Raw genomic sequence first — 15,025 nt, 5'->3', positions numbered from 1 at the left:
TTGGACTAGTCTGGAAACATTGAAGAGTGTCTCTCCAAGTTTGAAGAAGCAGTATGCTCTTTCAAAAAAATAATAGAAGAGCGTGTGAGTGGCTTTACTTAACCTTTTAAATGAAAAGGAGAACATTTTAGCAAGTGCAAAGAACAAGATGTTCTATTTTTCTTTTTTTTTTTGAAAGAAAAATACATTTCTAATTAATTCAAGAGCAGCAGGAGTTCACATTATTTTCTTTCTCTGCAACATTGCCTTTTATCAGCATGAGAAGTTTGTTGTGGTCTTTTCCACATACTCCAAAGGGTAGTCACCCTGCTTGGGATTAACAATTTTCCCCAACAGGAGGTACAGGATAGAATGTATACAGAATAGAATGTCAGTGTGCCTCCTGGGCTGTTGTCCACCTGAGTTTCTGGTCATAGAAAGAGTATCTTGAAATCACAAGCTGTGTAAGTATTCTGAAAATGTTAGAAAGGAACACTATGGCTTATTTAGAAATTCATGGCAGGGTAACCAACTGGAATCTTAACAGAAACCCATGCGTTTCTTCCCTGGCTGGGTTGTCTCAGGTAAAACTGCACTTGTTGGGTCTCAGGTGATGGCAGATTTACAATGTACTCAACTCCAGAGCAATGGAAAAAATATACCATCAGGAGTCGAGAGTCTGTGGTTACTGGCACCATGCAGATGGGTAAGTGAACTAACTCATCTCTGTTTCCACTTCATCATCTGTGAGCTGTTTTTTTTTTCTTTCTTTTTTTAAATGATCTTAACTTCAAAGAGTTGTTAGGAATATCAAAGGGATATAGTAGCTACAAGCACAGATAGTGGGGTCGAATCCTTATTTATGTAGTTGACAAGTATTTATTGACCCCTCTTATATATTAGGCATTCTGCTGGTTGACAATTAAAAGAGCCCCCTTGTAGAATGTACAGCACAGTGGAGAAGACACAAAAATAAACATTCAACAAGCAAGTAGATGTGTCATTGCAAAGTGTGAGAGGGTTAGGTAGGAAAGAGTAAGGTTTACTGAGAGAATACTGAGGGAGAAGAACCTGCTCTAGGTTAGATTGTCAGGGAGTTTTAGAGAGGTAGGCTGGCTTGGTCTCTAAGTGTGTGAATTTCAGGCTAGCCAAAACTTATTTTAAAAATTGGTTGGAGAATGACTGTGAAACCCAGCAGAAAATGTATCTGAAATAGGCACATATCTCGTCTACCAACTTATGTGCAAGAGACATAATATGCTCTTGTTTTCTGTAAGTAAATTTACTTTGTGTTTTGTGTCCCTATTGTGCTGGGGATGTAAGCTAAGATAATTTACTTCGTGTTTTGTGCCTGAGGGTGAAGGGAGTGAAGTGTAATCTTTGTGAATTTGGGGATTCTCCTCTTTCTGCAGGATTAAAACTTAGCCAGGGGGTATTCCTAGAGCACTCATATGTTGGTAAGGCATGGGGGGTATACCATCATCATTTAGGCATTGCTGAGATGCCTTTGTATCTTCTGATCTTGAGGTCCTCTCTTGTTCTTAACACAGAGCCTCTTCAGGACCACAGACTCACTGGCCCATGTTCCTGGGGCTTTGAGATGCTTTTTGGGATGAGGCAACCCTTCCACACCACTGGAGGCTGTGGAACACTCTGCCTTCCTTCCTGAACCCATAGTCTTCTGCTGCATCCTATAGTCCTTCCTAATGAGATTTTGCCTGGGCTGAGGTAGGGGTGGGAAGAAGCAGAGGTAAGGTGGAGAGTCTAGGAGCCCATTTGCATCTAAGCTTCCTGCATTCTCCTTTATCATTCCCCTCTTTACTCAATTCAGGTAATCTTTATCTAGTTTCAGGATATGGGGGAGTTTTTCTCTTATTCTTCTAAATATTTTGCATATAACCAGCCTAGGCTTTTTAAAATTTAAGAGCCAGAAGATAAGAGCATTTTTCTGTTCTCTCACTTCTCCTCTGTAGCATGAATTCCTCTGCCATTTGGGGAGTATTACCTACCCAACAGCCATTTCCCATTCTCCTTTGCTGGCAAAGCCCCAGTTTTTGGAAGGGGGGTGGGATTTACCTGTGCCCTACAATGACTTGAGGCCTAAGCCACATTCAAGCTGGTCATGGCCTCAGTCTCCTTGCTGGTGACTAGTTCAAGTATAGACAGATGAAGTAATCCCACCAGTGAGATACAAGAGGACATCTACTGTGGGCTCTAGAAGAGGTTTCCTTGTTTAATTTGGGAAGAGTTTGGGTCCCTAAAGATGCTGATGACCCACTGGGTTAATTAACTTGCAGCATTCTAACTCCATATTCCTTACTAGTGTTATTTAATATGATAAGAAATCCCTTATTTTTTTAATTTGGGCTACCTGGGGCCTTCTGTTATTTGGAGTCAAAGCATCCTAACTGATAAACTGGGAAGGACAAAGTTAACAAGGAAGTACAGGGGAAAGAAATCTGATACTATCACTTCTGCTAATATCATTCATAGTCGTGAGGGATAAAAGGATCGGGGGAAGGAAGGACTGGATCCAGTAACTAGAAAGAAATACCAGGTGCTAAGAAACCCCGGTCTCCAATACTGGAGTACTATTTTTTTCTCCTTGCTAATGACTCATGACCTATATGTGGTCTGTATACATTCTTTTCACCTCTTTCTCTCATTCATTCACCCAAATACTAAGAAGTTATGGCACTTAGTGGATATGCATACACTCTTAAATTACTCATGCTTAGACCTACATACTATACATTTATTATGCTGGAAACAGTTGTTCTGAATACTTGTTGCAGTGACCATGCTCTTGAGCATAAAAGACAGGAGGAGGTCCCCATCATGGGATGACAGATGTATACCATGTGAACGGTAGCAGAATATGTCATTTTAGAACGTGCTGTTTGGCATAAGGGTAATTTTCAGCTGAAGGCAACTGAGAAGAAGCAGATATAAGAAAAGTTCTCTGCTCTCCTCCTATTTGCCTAAACGCAGGAGATAAATATGTAAAGGTGTCCCTCCCCCTTTTTCTACTAGAAAAGAGAAGTTAATCACTGGAGACAATTCTAGACCCTATCAGCACAGAGACAACACCAGAGGAATGTACATAATGTCGCTAAAAGTAGCCCTTATTTACCATTAGTTCCCCTATATATTTGCTTTCCCATAATTTGCTACCCCTGGAGGTTGAAAGTTCTTTTCCTTTGTCTTGGCACTTCTCTAAAAATTTATTGTTCCTTTGTTAAGATGTTATATAAGCCCAAGTTCTTCCTACCCATTTGAGTTATTCATCACAGGGTGCTCCCATGTGTAATAAACTTTGATTTGCTTTTCTCCTGTTAATCTGTCTTTTATCAGTCCAATTTATAGGGCCCCAGCTAGAGAACCTAAGATGGGTGGAGAAAGGATTTTTCCTCACCCATATATGCATACTGTCATCCTTGTTTCCTATGCTAACCCATGGAAAGCATTACTAATCCATCACAGTGCTCTTTCCTGTTAAAACTGAATATATCAGAATGTTCTCAAGAAAGTTACTGTGTACCTATAGGAATTTTCTAGAGAGAGGAAACATAATTAACTTCCTGACCTAAGCATCTAGGACTACAGTCAGAAATAAGGCCCAGACTGCAGCTAGTAGCAATAAAAGGGCCAGGAAAGTGGGAAGACCAGTGCTGAACTGTACAACCAAAGATAAGGAAACTGATGTAGAAAACGTCATGACTTGGACCTTTTGAACTTAGTTGGCTGGGCTCTTAGCCTTCCAGAGGGGAGCTACCAAGACACTGAGGTGTTTAGTAAAAATTAACTGTATCCTTACCTTGAGGGTTTTTTCCCCCTCATTTTAATTGAGAAATAAAAGAATGACATCTTCTATCATTACAAGACACAGATTTGCTGCAGTAACCAGAAGGCCTGAAAAACAATTACATTCTTTTATTTCTCTCTCTTCATAATGTATTTGGATATAGTAATATTGTACCTTCGGAAGAGCAGGATCACAGCCTCACAATCTCTCTCTCTCTCTTTACTGAAGTATAATTAACCTACAGTGTTATGGTAGTCTCAGGTGTATACAACATAACGATCCAATGATTTATACATTACTTAGTGCTCATTACTGTAACTGTATTCATAATCCTTTTTAATTCACCCTTCTTCCCATCAACCTCCCCTCTGGCAACCACCAGTTTGTTCTCTGTATTTAAGGGTCTGCTTTTTTGCTTGTTTCTTTTTGGATTTGTTCATTTGTTTTATTTCTTAAATTTCACAAATAAGTGAAATCATATGGTATTTGTTGTTCTCTGTCTGACTTATTGTACTTAGCATAATACCTCTAATTCCATCCTTGTTGTTGCAAATGGCAAGATTTCATTCTTTTTGATGGCTGAGTCATATTCCATTGTGTGTGTGTGTGTGTGTGTGTGTGTGTGTGTACATATATATCTCACATCATCTTTATCCATTCATCTCTTAGTGGATGCTTGAACTACTTCCGTAATTTGGCTACTTTAACTAATGCTGCAATAAACATAGGGCTGCTTATATCTTTTCAAATTAGCATTTGTTTACTTTGGGTAAATACCCAATAGTGTGATTACTGGGTTGTAGGGTATTTTTTTGGGGGGGTATTTCTATTTTTAATTTTTTGAGAAACCTCCCTACTGTCTTCCACAGTGGCTGTGCCCACCAGCAGGGCACAATACTTCCTTTTTTTTTTTCCTCATCTTGCCCAAACTTGTTTCTTATGTTTTGATTTTAGCCATTCTAATAGATGTGAGGTGATATCATGTGGTTTTGATTTGCATTTTCTTGATAATTAATGATGTTAAGCATCTTTCATTATCTGTTAGTCATTTGTATGTCTTTGGAAAAATATCTGTTAATGGTCATCTGCCCACTTTTAAAATCAGATTGTTTGGGTGTTTTGTTTTGTTTTGTTTTTGTTTTTGGTGTTGAGTATGTAAGTTCTTTATATAGTTCAGATATTAACACTTTAATGGGTTTAACATTTACAAATACCATCTTCCATTCAGCAGGTTGCGCTGTCATTTTGTCGATGGTTTCCTATGCTGTGAAAAAGATTTTTATTTTGTTGTAATACTGATGGTTATTTTTTCTTTTGTTTCCCTGAGGAGACATCTTGACTGTATCTGGTGGGAACATTTTTACAAACAGCAGACTCCTGGCATGGTAAAGCCTTGGCAGAAGTTGAGGTTCTGATTTCTCAATAGTGTTTTAGGCATTTGACCAGACCACCCTGGAGAGGTGAGTGCATTCCTTTTGGACACTCTCCTCCCTCCCAGTAGTCTGGGCAGGTTTTCCATGGGCAAGGATTCACAGCATAGCTGGTGGGTCCTTGTAGCCTTTTATTACGTATTCCTGACTGCTCACATGTGGAAAAGCCACCATGGAATGAGGATATACCTTGGGGTTCAAAGCACATCCCATTTCTCTCCCTCTGTGATCTCTGGTCTGCCTTAAAACAGTCTTTGAGTGGTATTTGAGTAGTACCATCCAGACCTGTGAGGGCATAAGTTTTAGGTGTGCTTGTCGTCCCTCTCCCTTTGGTTTGACCGTAATTCTTCAGCTTTGCTTTGCAAATGTGGTCTCATGTCCGGATTCTGATAGTTCAGTTAATTGTCCTGGAAGCCTATTTTTGCAGTGTTGCTGTTTGGATGTTGGAGGTGGGTGGGTGAGGGTGGAAAGCTGTTTGGAACAGTGGCAAATTGTATATGGCCATCATATATTCTTTGTCAGGAGCCCCTGGAGATATTTTGTGCCTTTGCAAACTCTGATGGGACACAATTTGTCCAAAGGCAGTGTTTCAGCAGGTAGGGCATTTGACGTTTTCATTCTTATTACTACCTATTTTAACTCTTCAGGCAGGGCTGGCTTCTGGCATAAGGAGAAGGTGTTGCTAAATATGCTACCCTTTCAAAAATCCAGATATAGGCCTTCCATCGAATCTGCCAACTCTTCTAAAAGTCCTCACTGCTTTGTATAAACATGCCTCTCTTTCATATTGTGGAGGTGATGAAGAGGAGGCACAGTGATCAGATGATCCTGACTTTTCCACCCATGTGCTTTGAGATAATCGGGCAGTTCACTTCCCGTATCTGGATTTCACTTTCCTTGTACTCAGAAGGTGGGAGCTGCTATCTAAGTTCTTTCCATTGACATTCAGTTACTGGATGATTCCATCCAAGCTCAAGGCTTGCTCCTTCTTGAAGCTCTTCTTAGTCATTCCACCTTTATGTGATCTTTTCTCCTTCTGAGTCTATGCCATGTTGTTCGGTCCTCAGTCATTTGCATCATCTTGGATTGTTTCCTCTATTTTCAGTGTATGTGGGTAGTGTTGCTTGAACCAAGTAATAAGCTCTTCAAGGGTAGGGACTGTATTTCCAGTGCCCCCTAAAACATCACTGCATGATTCTGGGCTGATAAGGGTATTTGGCTGGAATTGTTAAATAGCCCAGATTATGGTCTATTTCATAAGAAGATTATAATACTCTAATAATTCTGAATCTCTTCTTATGTAAACATAGTCAAATCTCAGTTTTTTTAGTTAATAACAATGATGATATCTCTGAGGCAACAGTTCTTAACAGTTTCCAGAAAATTTTTACATTCATTATTTCATTTGAACACTTCTCAGAAACTCTGTAAAATAGGTAGATGGTATCAATATGACTATCTCTATCTGATACATGATAAAATTTGAGTGCAACTTATTGACCATCATGCAAGTATTTAATAGATATGGGTCTGGAATCCAGGTATGATGAACCCAAGTTTGATGTTTTTTGCTTTGATGTTTCTTGTAAATGATAAAAATCATTTATATGGATTACAACGAAAGGGACTAAAATAAGGAATGTGGATGGGAGAGGCACAGTGCTGGCTTAGACTTTAAGAACTCAGATTCTGGGCTCTTATTAAAGATTTGGGATTAAACTGATAAGAACAAATACTACACTTGGTCTTAGCCAAAAGGCTGAGAAGCAATTAAAGATTTGGGATTAAATCTGCAATCTAGTTGTCACTAATTGCTAGTTGTGTGACCTTGGGCAATTTAAACTTTCTGGTCCTGACTTCTCATCCTTAAAATGAAGATTACCGTAATACCACTTCAAAGAATTCTGAGAATTAAATAATGTACATAAATAATTTAAATGGCCTTGGCACATACATAGTGGTGCTTCATAGCTATTAACTATCATGAGTGTCACTATATGACATTAGATCATTAGGAAGAGTAACCTTAGATAATTACGTTTGTGAGAGAGATTTGTTCTTATGCCATCAATATTTTTGATTTTTTGAGTTATCCTAAATTGGCTAAATTAGGTCCTTATAGAACTGCTGTTATTATGAGCATGACTAACTATGGAACACACAGACTTTTGTAAGAGGTTGAGAGAATTAATGGAAGACATTCTTGGTGAACTCATTCCTAGTCTTGGGTATCTCCATACTTCCCAAACTACTTCTAATAAAGGCTCAGTTTTTTTCTCCTGTGAATTTCCATTTGTTAGGGGCTAATACTTCCGTTAGATTCAGTGAAAATATTGAGGCAATGTTAACTTGATGCAAATGTTTCTCAGTGCTCTCATTCTCAATAGAACTCTCATTTTCTATTTTGATTTTTCTATTTTCTATTTTCTGTTTTGATGACATTGTGGACATGCAGTTACCATGCAGGGACAGTGCCAGATAGGCACTGGTCTATCCAGAGTCCTTCCAAGCTAGCTTCTCCATGACCAAGATATAGCTGGTCTTATTTTGGAGTACTTCTCAAACCCAGAAGATAATCTCAGGTTGCAATATAATTTAAGAGTAGAAAATGTTTTGCTATTCTATCTAGAAGAAAAGTTCTCCAGAGATGCTGCTTTTCTGATAAAACATTTGTAGTCAGGCTTGGAAGTTTAATTACCTGAGAGTAAAATAAAAGATTCTAATTCAACAATGTAGCACAATTTGTCCAGTAAAATTCTTTCTTTAAATTAGCATATAATGTATTATTTGTTTCAGGGGTATGGGTCTGTGAATCATCAGTCTTACACAATTCATAGTACTCAGCATAGGACATACCCTCCCCAACGTCCATCACCCAGGCACCCTATCCTTCCCACCCCCCTCCCCTTCAGCAACTCTCAGTTTGTTTCCTGAGATTAAGAGTCTCTTATGGTTTGTCTCCCTCCCCAGTCCCAACTTGTTTCATTTTTCCCTACCTTCCCCCCAAGACCCACTACACTGCCTCTCAAATTCCTCATATCAGAGAGATCATATAATAAATGTCTTTCTCTGATTGACTTATTTCTTTTAGCATAATATCCTTTAGTTCCATCCATGTCATTGCAAATGGCAAGATTTCAGGTTTTTTGATGGCTTCATAGTATTCCATTGTGTGTATATACTACTTCTTCTTTATTCACTCATTTGTTGATGGACGTCTAGACTCTTTCCATAGTTTGGCTGTTGTGGACATTGCTGTTATAAACTTTCGGGTGCACGTGCCCCTTTGGAGCACTACATTTGTGTAGTGCACCCAGTAGTGCAATTGCTGGGTCATAGGGTAGCTCTATTTTCAACTTTTTGAAGAACCTCCCTACTGTTTCCAGAGTGGCTGCACCAGCTTGCATTCCCACCAACGGTGTAGGAGGGTTCCCCTTTCTCTGCATCCTCAACATCTGTTGTTTCCTGAGTGGTTAATTTTAGCCATTTTGGCTGGTGTGAGATGGTATCTCACTGCGCTTTTGATTTGCATTTCCCTGAAGCCGAGTGATGTGGAGCACTTTTTCATGTGTCCGTTGGCCATTTGGATATCTTCTTTGCAGAAATGTCTGTTCATGTCTTCTTCCCATTTCCTGATTGGATTATTTGTTCTTTGGGTGTTGAGTTTGTTAAGTTCTTTATAGATTTTCTTCCAGTAAAATTCTTAAAATGTATGGTATGGAGGATGAAGATGAGGACTCACTGTTGGATTAGATGGTGGTAATTTTCTGAAGGATGGGCTGCTGGAAATTTTCTGAAGGATGAGGATGCTCGATGCATTGGGTTTTATTACTTAGTTTCTAATTTGGAAAGTGGAGGTGACAAAAGATTAGTGAAATGCTGAGAGAACCAGGAATCAGAAGCCAAATGAGGCCAACTGTACTGAGAAGTATGAGGGAGTATCAGTATTAGTTTCATCAAGGATTTGGTAGGATGGTGGGTAGGTGGTCTTTGTCTTCTTATCCTGTGACCTCAAGCAATTTTTATATGTTCACTTTATTAATTCAACGAATATTTATTTAGTGACTTCCTAGTCTTTTTAAAAATGCATTACAGATACAGGAATAAGCAAAGTGTCCAATTTACAGTCTGTTGAGGGAAAACCTGTGTTTGTGGTAGAGAGTGATACTATGGGAGTGCAGATTAAGGAAGTCTAACTCAGTTGCTGAGGTCAAAGAAGGGTTTTCTTCAGAGGAATTATCCAGATGGAGGCAAGAAGTTTCCAGGAAGAGGAAGCAGCATATGTAAAGACTGTGAGGTGTGAGAGAGCTTTGCCTGTTTTTAAGGATCTGAAAGATGCCCAGGGTGGCTGGAGAAAAAAGGGGATACTTTGAGATGTGGCAGAAGATACAAAAAATATTCATGAAGAGCCTTGTAAATCATGGGTTTGGTCCATTACCCTGAGCTTAATAGGAGCCCAGCAAAGCACTTTGAACAGGAGTAACAAGTAGAACAATGAGATTTGTGTAGTAGAAATATTACTTTGGCTATTGTGTAGAGAATTTGGATATTGTGAGTTCCACTGGTTGACCACTGACAAGGATCTGAGCTAAAGTGGTGGTGGTAATTAAAGGTGGAGAGAATGGGAGTGAACATAAATACGCAGGATTTGAATTTATGGGATATGGGACATGAAGGAGAGGGAACAGGGGAAGGTAGCTTTCAGGTTTCTGGGTTGGTCGGCTATATAAATAGTGGCTGCATAAATAGTGATACCATTCACAGAAGGAGACCCCAGTGCGTGTGTTTGGGGGCAGGTAAGAGGTTTGGTTGGAAGTTGAGTTTCACTTTTGCAATGTTGACGCAGAAGTGGGAATTCTAAAGGGAGATGTCAAGAAAGTACTTTCCCCCCCTTCTGCACAGGGCTTAGCACGGTGCTGGGCAAATAGTCATGTTGAATTGAAACACATATGAATGTGCAGCTGCACACATGCAAACATTTAAAACAGGTGTTTCTCCAGACTCTAGAGATGCTGTAAAATAGAATGTGGAAGGCCTTGGAGATACGTGGCACTAGAATGGTGTGGAGGTGATTGTCTGCTTACTATGAAGTTGACTTCGGGGACACAGAAGGCACGGTTGCCATCCTTTGACAATATCACTCAGCTTCAGAATGACTCCTGCCAGTCAAACCATCAGGTTGGTAATGTTCCATCTCTTTTTCACTAGGGGTGACTAATTTGAGTGATTTTATTTACCTTGATTGTGAGCAGACCTTCTCAACCTCCATTGACTTGGAGCCCTGTCTGAGAAGATCATCAAAAGCCCCCACATGAGAGACATCTGTGCTAGTGATTATTTGACTTCCCATCTTGCATGACAGCTGACCCTTTGGTAGCCTATGTGTTCTCATTCTGGATTGGCAGAGCGGTTTGTGATTGCAAAGACTTCTCAACATTACTGGTGTAAAACAGTTCCTTGCTAAGGAAATTCAGTGATTACCTGCATTTTACATATGAGAAACCAAGAGGGAAGACACACAAGAAGAGACCAACACGAAGAGATGGGCAGGCAGTTCAACACATGACTGGGGAGACCCGATAGAAGCTCTGAAGAACCTATATAGGGTTGGGGAACCCGAGTCCAGATGGCCAAACTAGATTATATGATCTGTTTCTTTTTATTTTGTTACTTCGTTGATGTCCTCTTTTGTTCCTGGAGGTTTATTACCCTGGATCATTTCACGTATTTTTTTCTCTCCTTATTCTCCAAAATGAGCTCTCTTCTTCTGTCAGAACCTGTTCTTCCCCTTTGGTGTCATTCCAGAGGAGTATAGCTAATTATATGAACCACTTCAAAATTGAGTGGTTTAATTGGTGATCCTTCTAAGATAATTTCTTTTTCTTTCAAAAAATCTTCAAAAGTTAAGGAGTGAATAATGGGTGACTGCCAGGCTTCACCTCAGCAAAGGAAATGATATTGGCTGGGGGATTTTCCTGCCAAGTAAAGTTGATCAGAGGAAATTCCCTCAAAAAGGAAAGAATGGACAGGATGCCTGGTCATGCCATCAGTTGAGATCGGACTCTTGGTTTTGGCTCAAGTTGTGATCTCAGGGTTGTGAGATCAAGCCCTGAGTTGGGCTCTGCGTGCTTGAAGTCTACTTAGGACTCTCTCTTCCTCTGCCCCTCCCCCTATTCACTCTCTCTCTAAAATAATAGTTAAATCTTAAAAAAATAAAAAGAAAGGAAGGAAAAAGTACTTGTTACTATTATCAATAAAATTTACAATGCATTCTTCTTAAAGCTTAGTACATACCAGTTGAAAAAAATATATATTTGATTTCTCATGGTTCATCTAACTACTGATATACTATGTGATGAGTAACATAACACAATAAAAAAATAAAAACCTATATCTGAAAAAACCTGACATAAATTCTTCTGTATTTATTTCCATTTTCATTTCTCACTATAATTTTGTGCATTTTAAAGCAGCTTTATTGAGGCATGCATGATGTACAAAAAGATAAACCTATTTAATGTATACAACCTGATGAATGTAGACAGAAGTATACATGTGTGAAACCATCACCACAATCAATGCTGTAAATGTATTCATTACCTCCAAAAGTATGATTTTTGGAGGTTTAAATAATATTGTTGTGCTCACACTATAACTGTGATTTTATGTCTCCCTATTTTCTCTTAGTCTCTGAAGTAAGATTTCCCATGTCATTACAGGCTCTTGAAGATGATGATAGTTAATAAACTTGTAGTATTATAGAGAAAGTTCTGTTGGACTTACTATAACTTAAAATTCCTCAAATGTTAGACAGTTACTTATTATGGCTATTTCAAGTTTTTCCTGATAAATAATATTGCAGTGAAAAATCTCAAAAGAATGGGTATTACCTTTAATTTTTGCTAGTAGCTTGTCACTCATAACAAAAGTAATAGTATCTGAGCCTCTGATCTGAGGTTATCTGCAAGTCTTTATAAAGTCCTGTATGACACAAAGCCTTTTTTCCTTTCTTTTCCTGAGAAAATTCTCCTCATTCTTCATGACATAGCCCAAATGCCATCATTTGTGAAGCTTTTCTGGGTCAGACAAGACTGAGCACTCCCTTCTGTGACTCACCCAGGGTTTTGTCGGGCCACATGTCACAGAATCCCATTGAGGTGACCTAGCTCGCTCCCAGCTCACTTTCTTGCAAGTTTTTCATGTCCTCCTTGCATCTAGATCATTCCTTCTAAGTGTTCCGATGGCAGCTCAGGCATTAATCCTTACAGCACATAACTATAGTTCATTAACTGAGTGAGGGCTCCTATGTTGCCCTCCTTCCCTGGAAACTAAGTGGGCTATTGCCCTCATGTTCACACTCTATCCTCAGAGCTTCACACCTAGTCAGTGTTCAGCAGACCTCTGCTAAGTGGATGAAAAGATGGATGGATGATGGATCTTCCAAAAATATCTTAAACGTGAAAGTCTCTAGAGAGGAATGAAATAGAAAGAATTACTTATCTCTACTCAGAGTAATATTTATGTTCACTCAAAATCGAGGCCAACTTTACAGTCAACAAGCCTTGAGAGCCAGGTACTGTGCAAGCCTTTTCACATGTTTCATCTCATTTAGACCTAACATTGGCCTTATGGGGTGGTGCTGCTAAGCCCTCTTCCATATGAGATAAAGACATGAGGGCTTGGCAAGAGTGGTTATGTAACTTGTCCAAGGTCACACATACAGGAAGGTGGGGGAGTGTCTGGGATTTGTCTGAGTGAATTTAAGTTTTCAGCCACTATGTGGTACCTCCTGCAATGTTCTTTCTTTCTTTTTAAAGATTTTATTTATTTGACAGAGAGAGATCACAAGTAGATAGAGAGGCAGGCAGAGAGAGAGAGGGAAGCAGGCTCCCTGCTGAGCAGAGAGCCCGTTGCGGGACTCGATTCCAGGACCCCGAGATCATGACTGGAGCCGAAGGCAGCGGCTTAACCCACTGAGCCACCCAGGCGCCCCTTAAACAGGACTATTATCTGTCTCGTTATGACCACTTGCTCAATGGAAGTAGGGCTCTGTCTTGCACTATGGTTCAACCAGCTGTGTTGCCTTCGTCCTGGTAGCTCTCCTCAGCACACAAAGGTTTACTCTCTGCCCAGATATTCCAGTTCCTTCAACCATACCACTTGAAACTACAGCATAAATCCCCCAACCCTTGTTTGGTGTTCTTATTCTCACTTGAGCACTTTTTTCTTTCCCATGGAGAATCAGTCCGTTCCTATACCTGGTAGACAGAGAGGCAAATAGCAGGAAAAGAAAGAATAAAAAAAAAAAATTGCATGTGATCACTTGTTCTCTTAAAACAGGTGATATGCATACTGATGAAGGCCATGGGCCTCCAGAACTGGCTGGCTTGGGCTCAGATCCTAGCTCTGCCTCTCGCTGGCTGTGTGGGTTTAGACAAGTACATGCATTCTAAATCAGCTGAATGAATTCCTGGACAGCAGAGTGCACCACAGCTAACAGATTGGGTACCTCCCCCTGAGCCATCTTCTTGCAGCCAAGAGAGGCTACTGTCTCCCGACACCCCTAGGGAAATTTACTGAGCACATTCTATGCTCTCCTCCTTTTATAAATACCTTGCCCATATTGACTCATGAGATCCTCGCAGCAACCCCATGAAGTGGGTCCTGCTGTTACCCCTCCTTCTAGGTGTGGCTGAGACCGTCTTGCCCCAGCTCCAGTAGCTGGTTAGTGGAGGAGCAAGTGCTCCTGCTACAGAGGTTTTGCTCCTAACCACTCCACCTTCCTACCTCAACTTCATAAACCCATCTTTAAGGCCCTTTGCAACCTGCCCGCGTGAACAACTAGCCTTATAGACTTGTACTTCAAGTGATCTGACTCCTCTGACGAACTCTTTTATCTCCTGACCAGTCTTCGCCGTCCTTGCCTGCCCTCCCTTCCGAGGTTATTAAAATGGGAGCATGGCTCCCAGTGATTGATGGCCTGAATGCTGATCATTCCCTACCTCTCCTGGCTCACGGTAAATATTTACTTTTTGTTACACAGGAACAATGAGGTTTCATACAGGAGATGGATGTCGAGTGTATATATAATATTATGCTTGTCTGAGTCTTTTGAACACCAACTCTCATTTCCCCAGCTGACTCAGGGAAGGAGTGGAGGTGCTGCAAGGTGAGCTGTTTGACTTCCCAGAGGATGCTCCAGAGGTTTGCAAGCTGGCTGGCTGGGTCTGCTGGTTGCCTCCCGTCCCCCGCTCCCCCCACCCCCCAGCTGAAGAGCTAGAAACGTGGTCTCTCTCCGTGATTTAAGATCTGGTGGGAGCCCTTAGTCACACATATATCAGTAATTCCATTATATACCTAATATTGCCCCTTAAATTGATTTATGTGATAAACATTTGTACATAATTTAGCTCCACCTTAAGCAGGAATGTCCCCAAGTCTTAGATGCACTATGTTAATTTTACTAATATATATTATAATATCGATGTAACTGAAAAGGTAAAGTGCTCCCTCGTGTCCTTTATGACTGTGTCTCATTAGGGCTAGCTGACAGGTGGCTTGTGTGCAACTCAAGCCTCACTTGAGCCCTGTCTCCCCCTTAGTCTGTGACCCTGTGCAGGTCATGGCTCCTTTGGGGCCGCTCCCTCTCCAACTGCAAAGCAAGGTGGGCTCTTAACACTCCATCTTTCTACTCTTAGTTTTCTATTTCCAGCTTGAGGTAATGTTTATAACAGGAAAAAAAAAAGAGTTCATGTAGGCAGACAGGTTAATCTAAAAATTTTTCTCACTATCATGAAGGCAGTTTCCAATC

General features: G+C 40.3%; 1 pseudogene; it reads right to left on the bottom strand.

Annotated features, from left to right (window-relative positions):
• Positions 1 to 6,848: 6,848 nt before the first annotated feature.
• On the bottom strand, positions 6,849 to 6,985 carry LOC123939387 (annotated as a pseudogene).
• Positions 6,986 to 15,025: the final 8,040 nt, after the last annotated feature.

The sequence above is a fragment of the Meles meles genome, chromosome 3 (assembly GCF_922984935.1).
Source record: "Meles meles chromosome 3, mMelMel3.1 paternal haplotype, whole genome shotgun sequence".
Taxonomy (NCBI): Eukaryota; Metazoa; Chordata; class Mammalia; order Carnivora; family Mustelidae; genus Meles; species Meles meles.
This window is presented reverse-complemented; position numbering and strand designations above follow the sequence as displayed.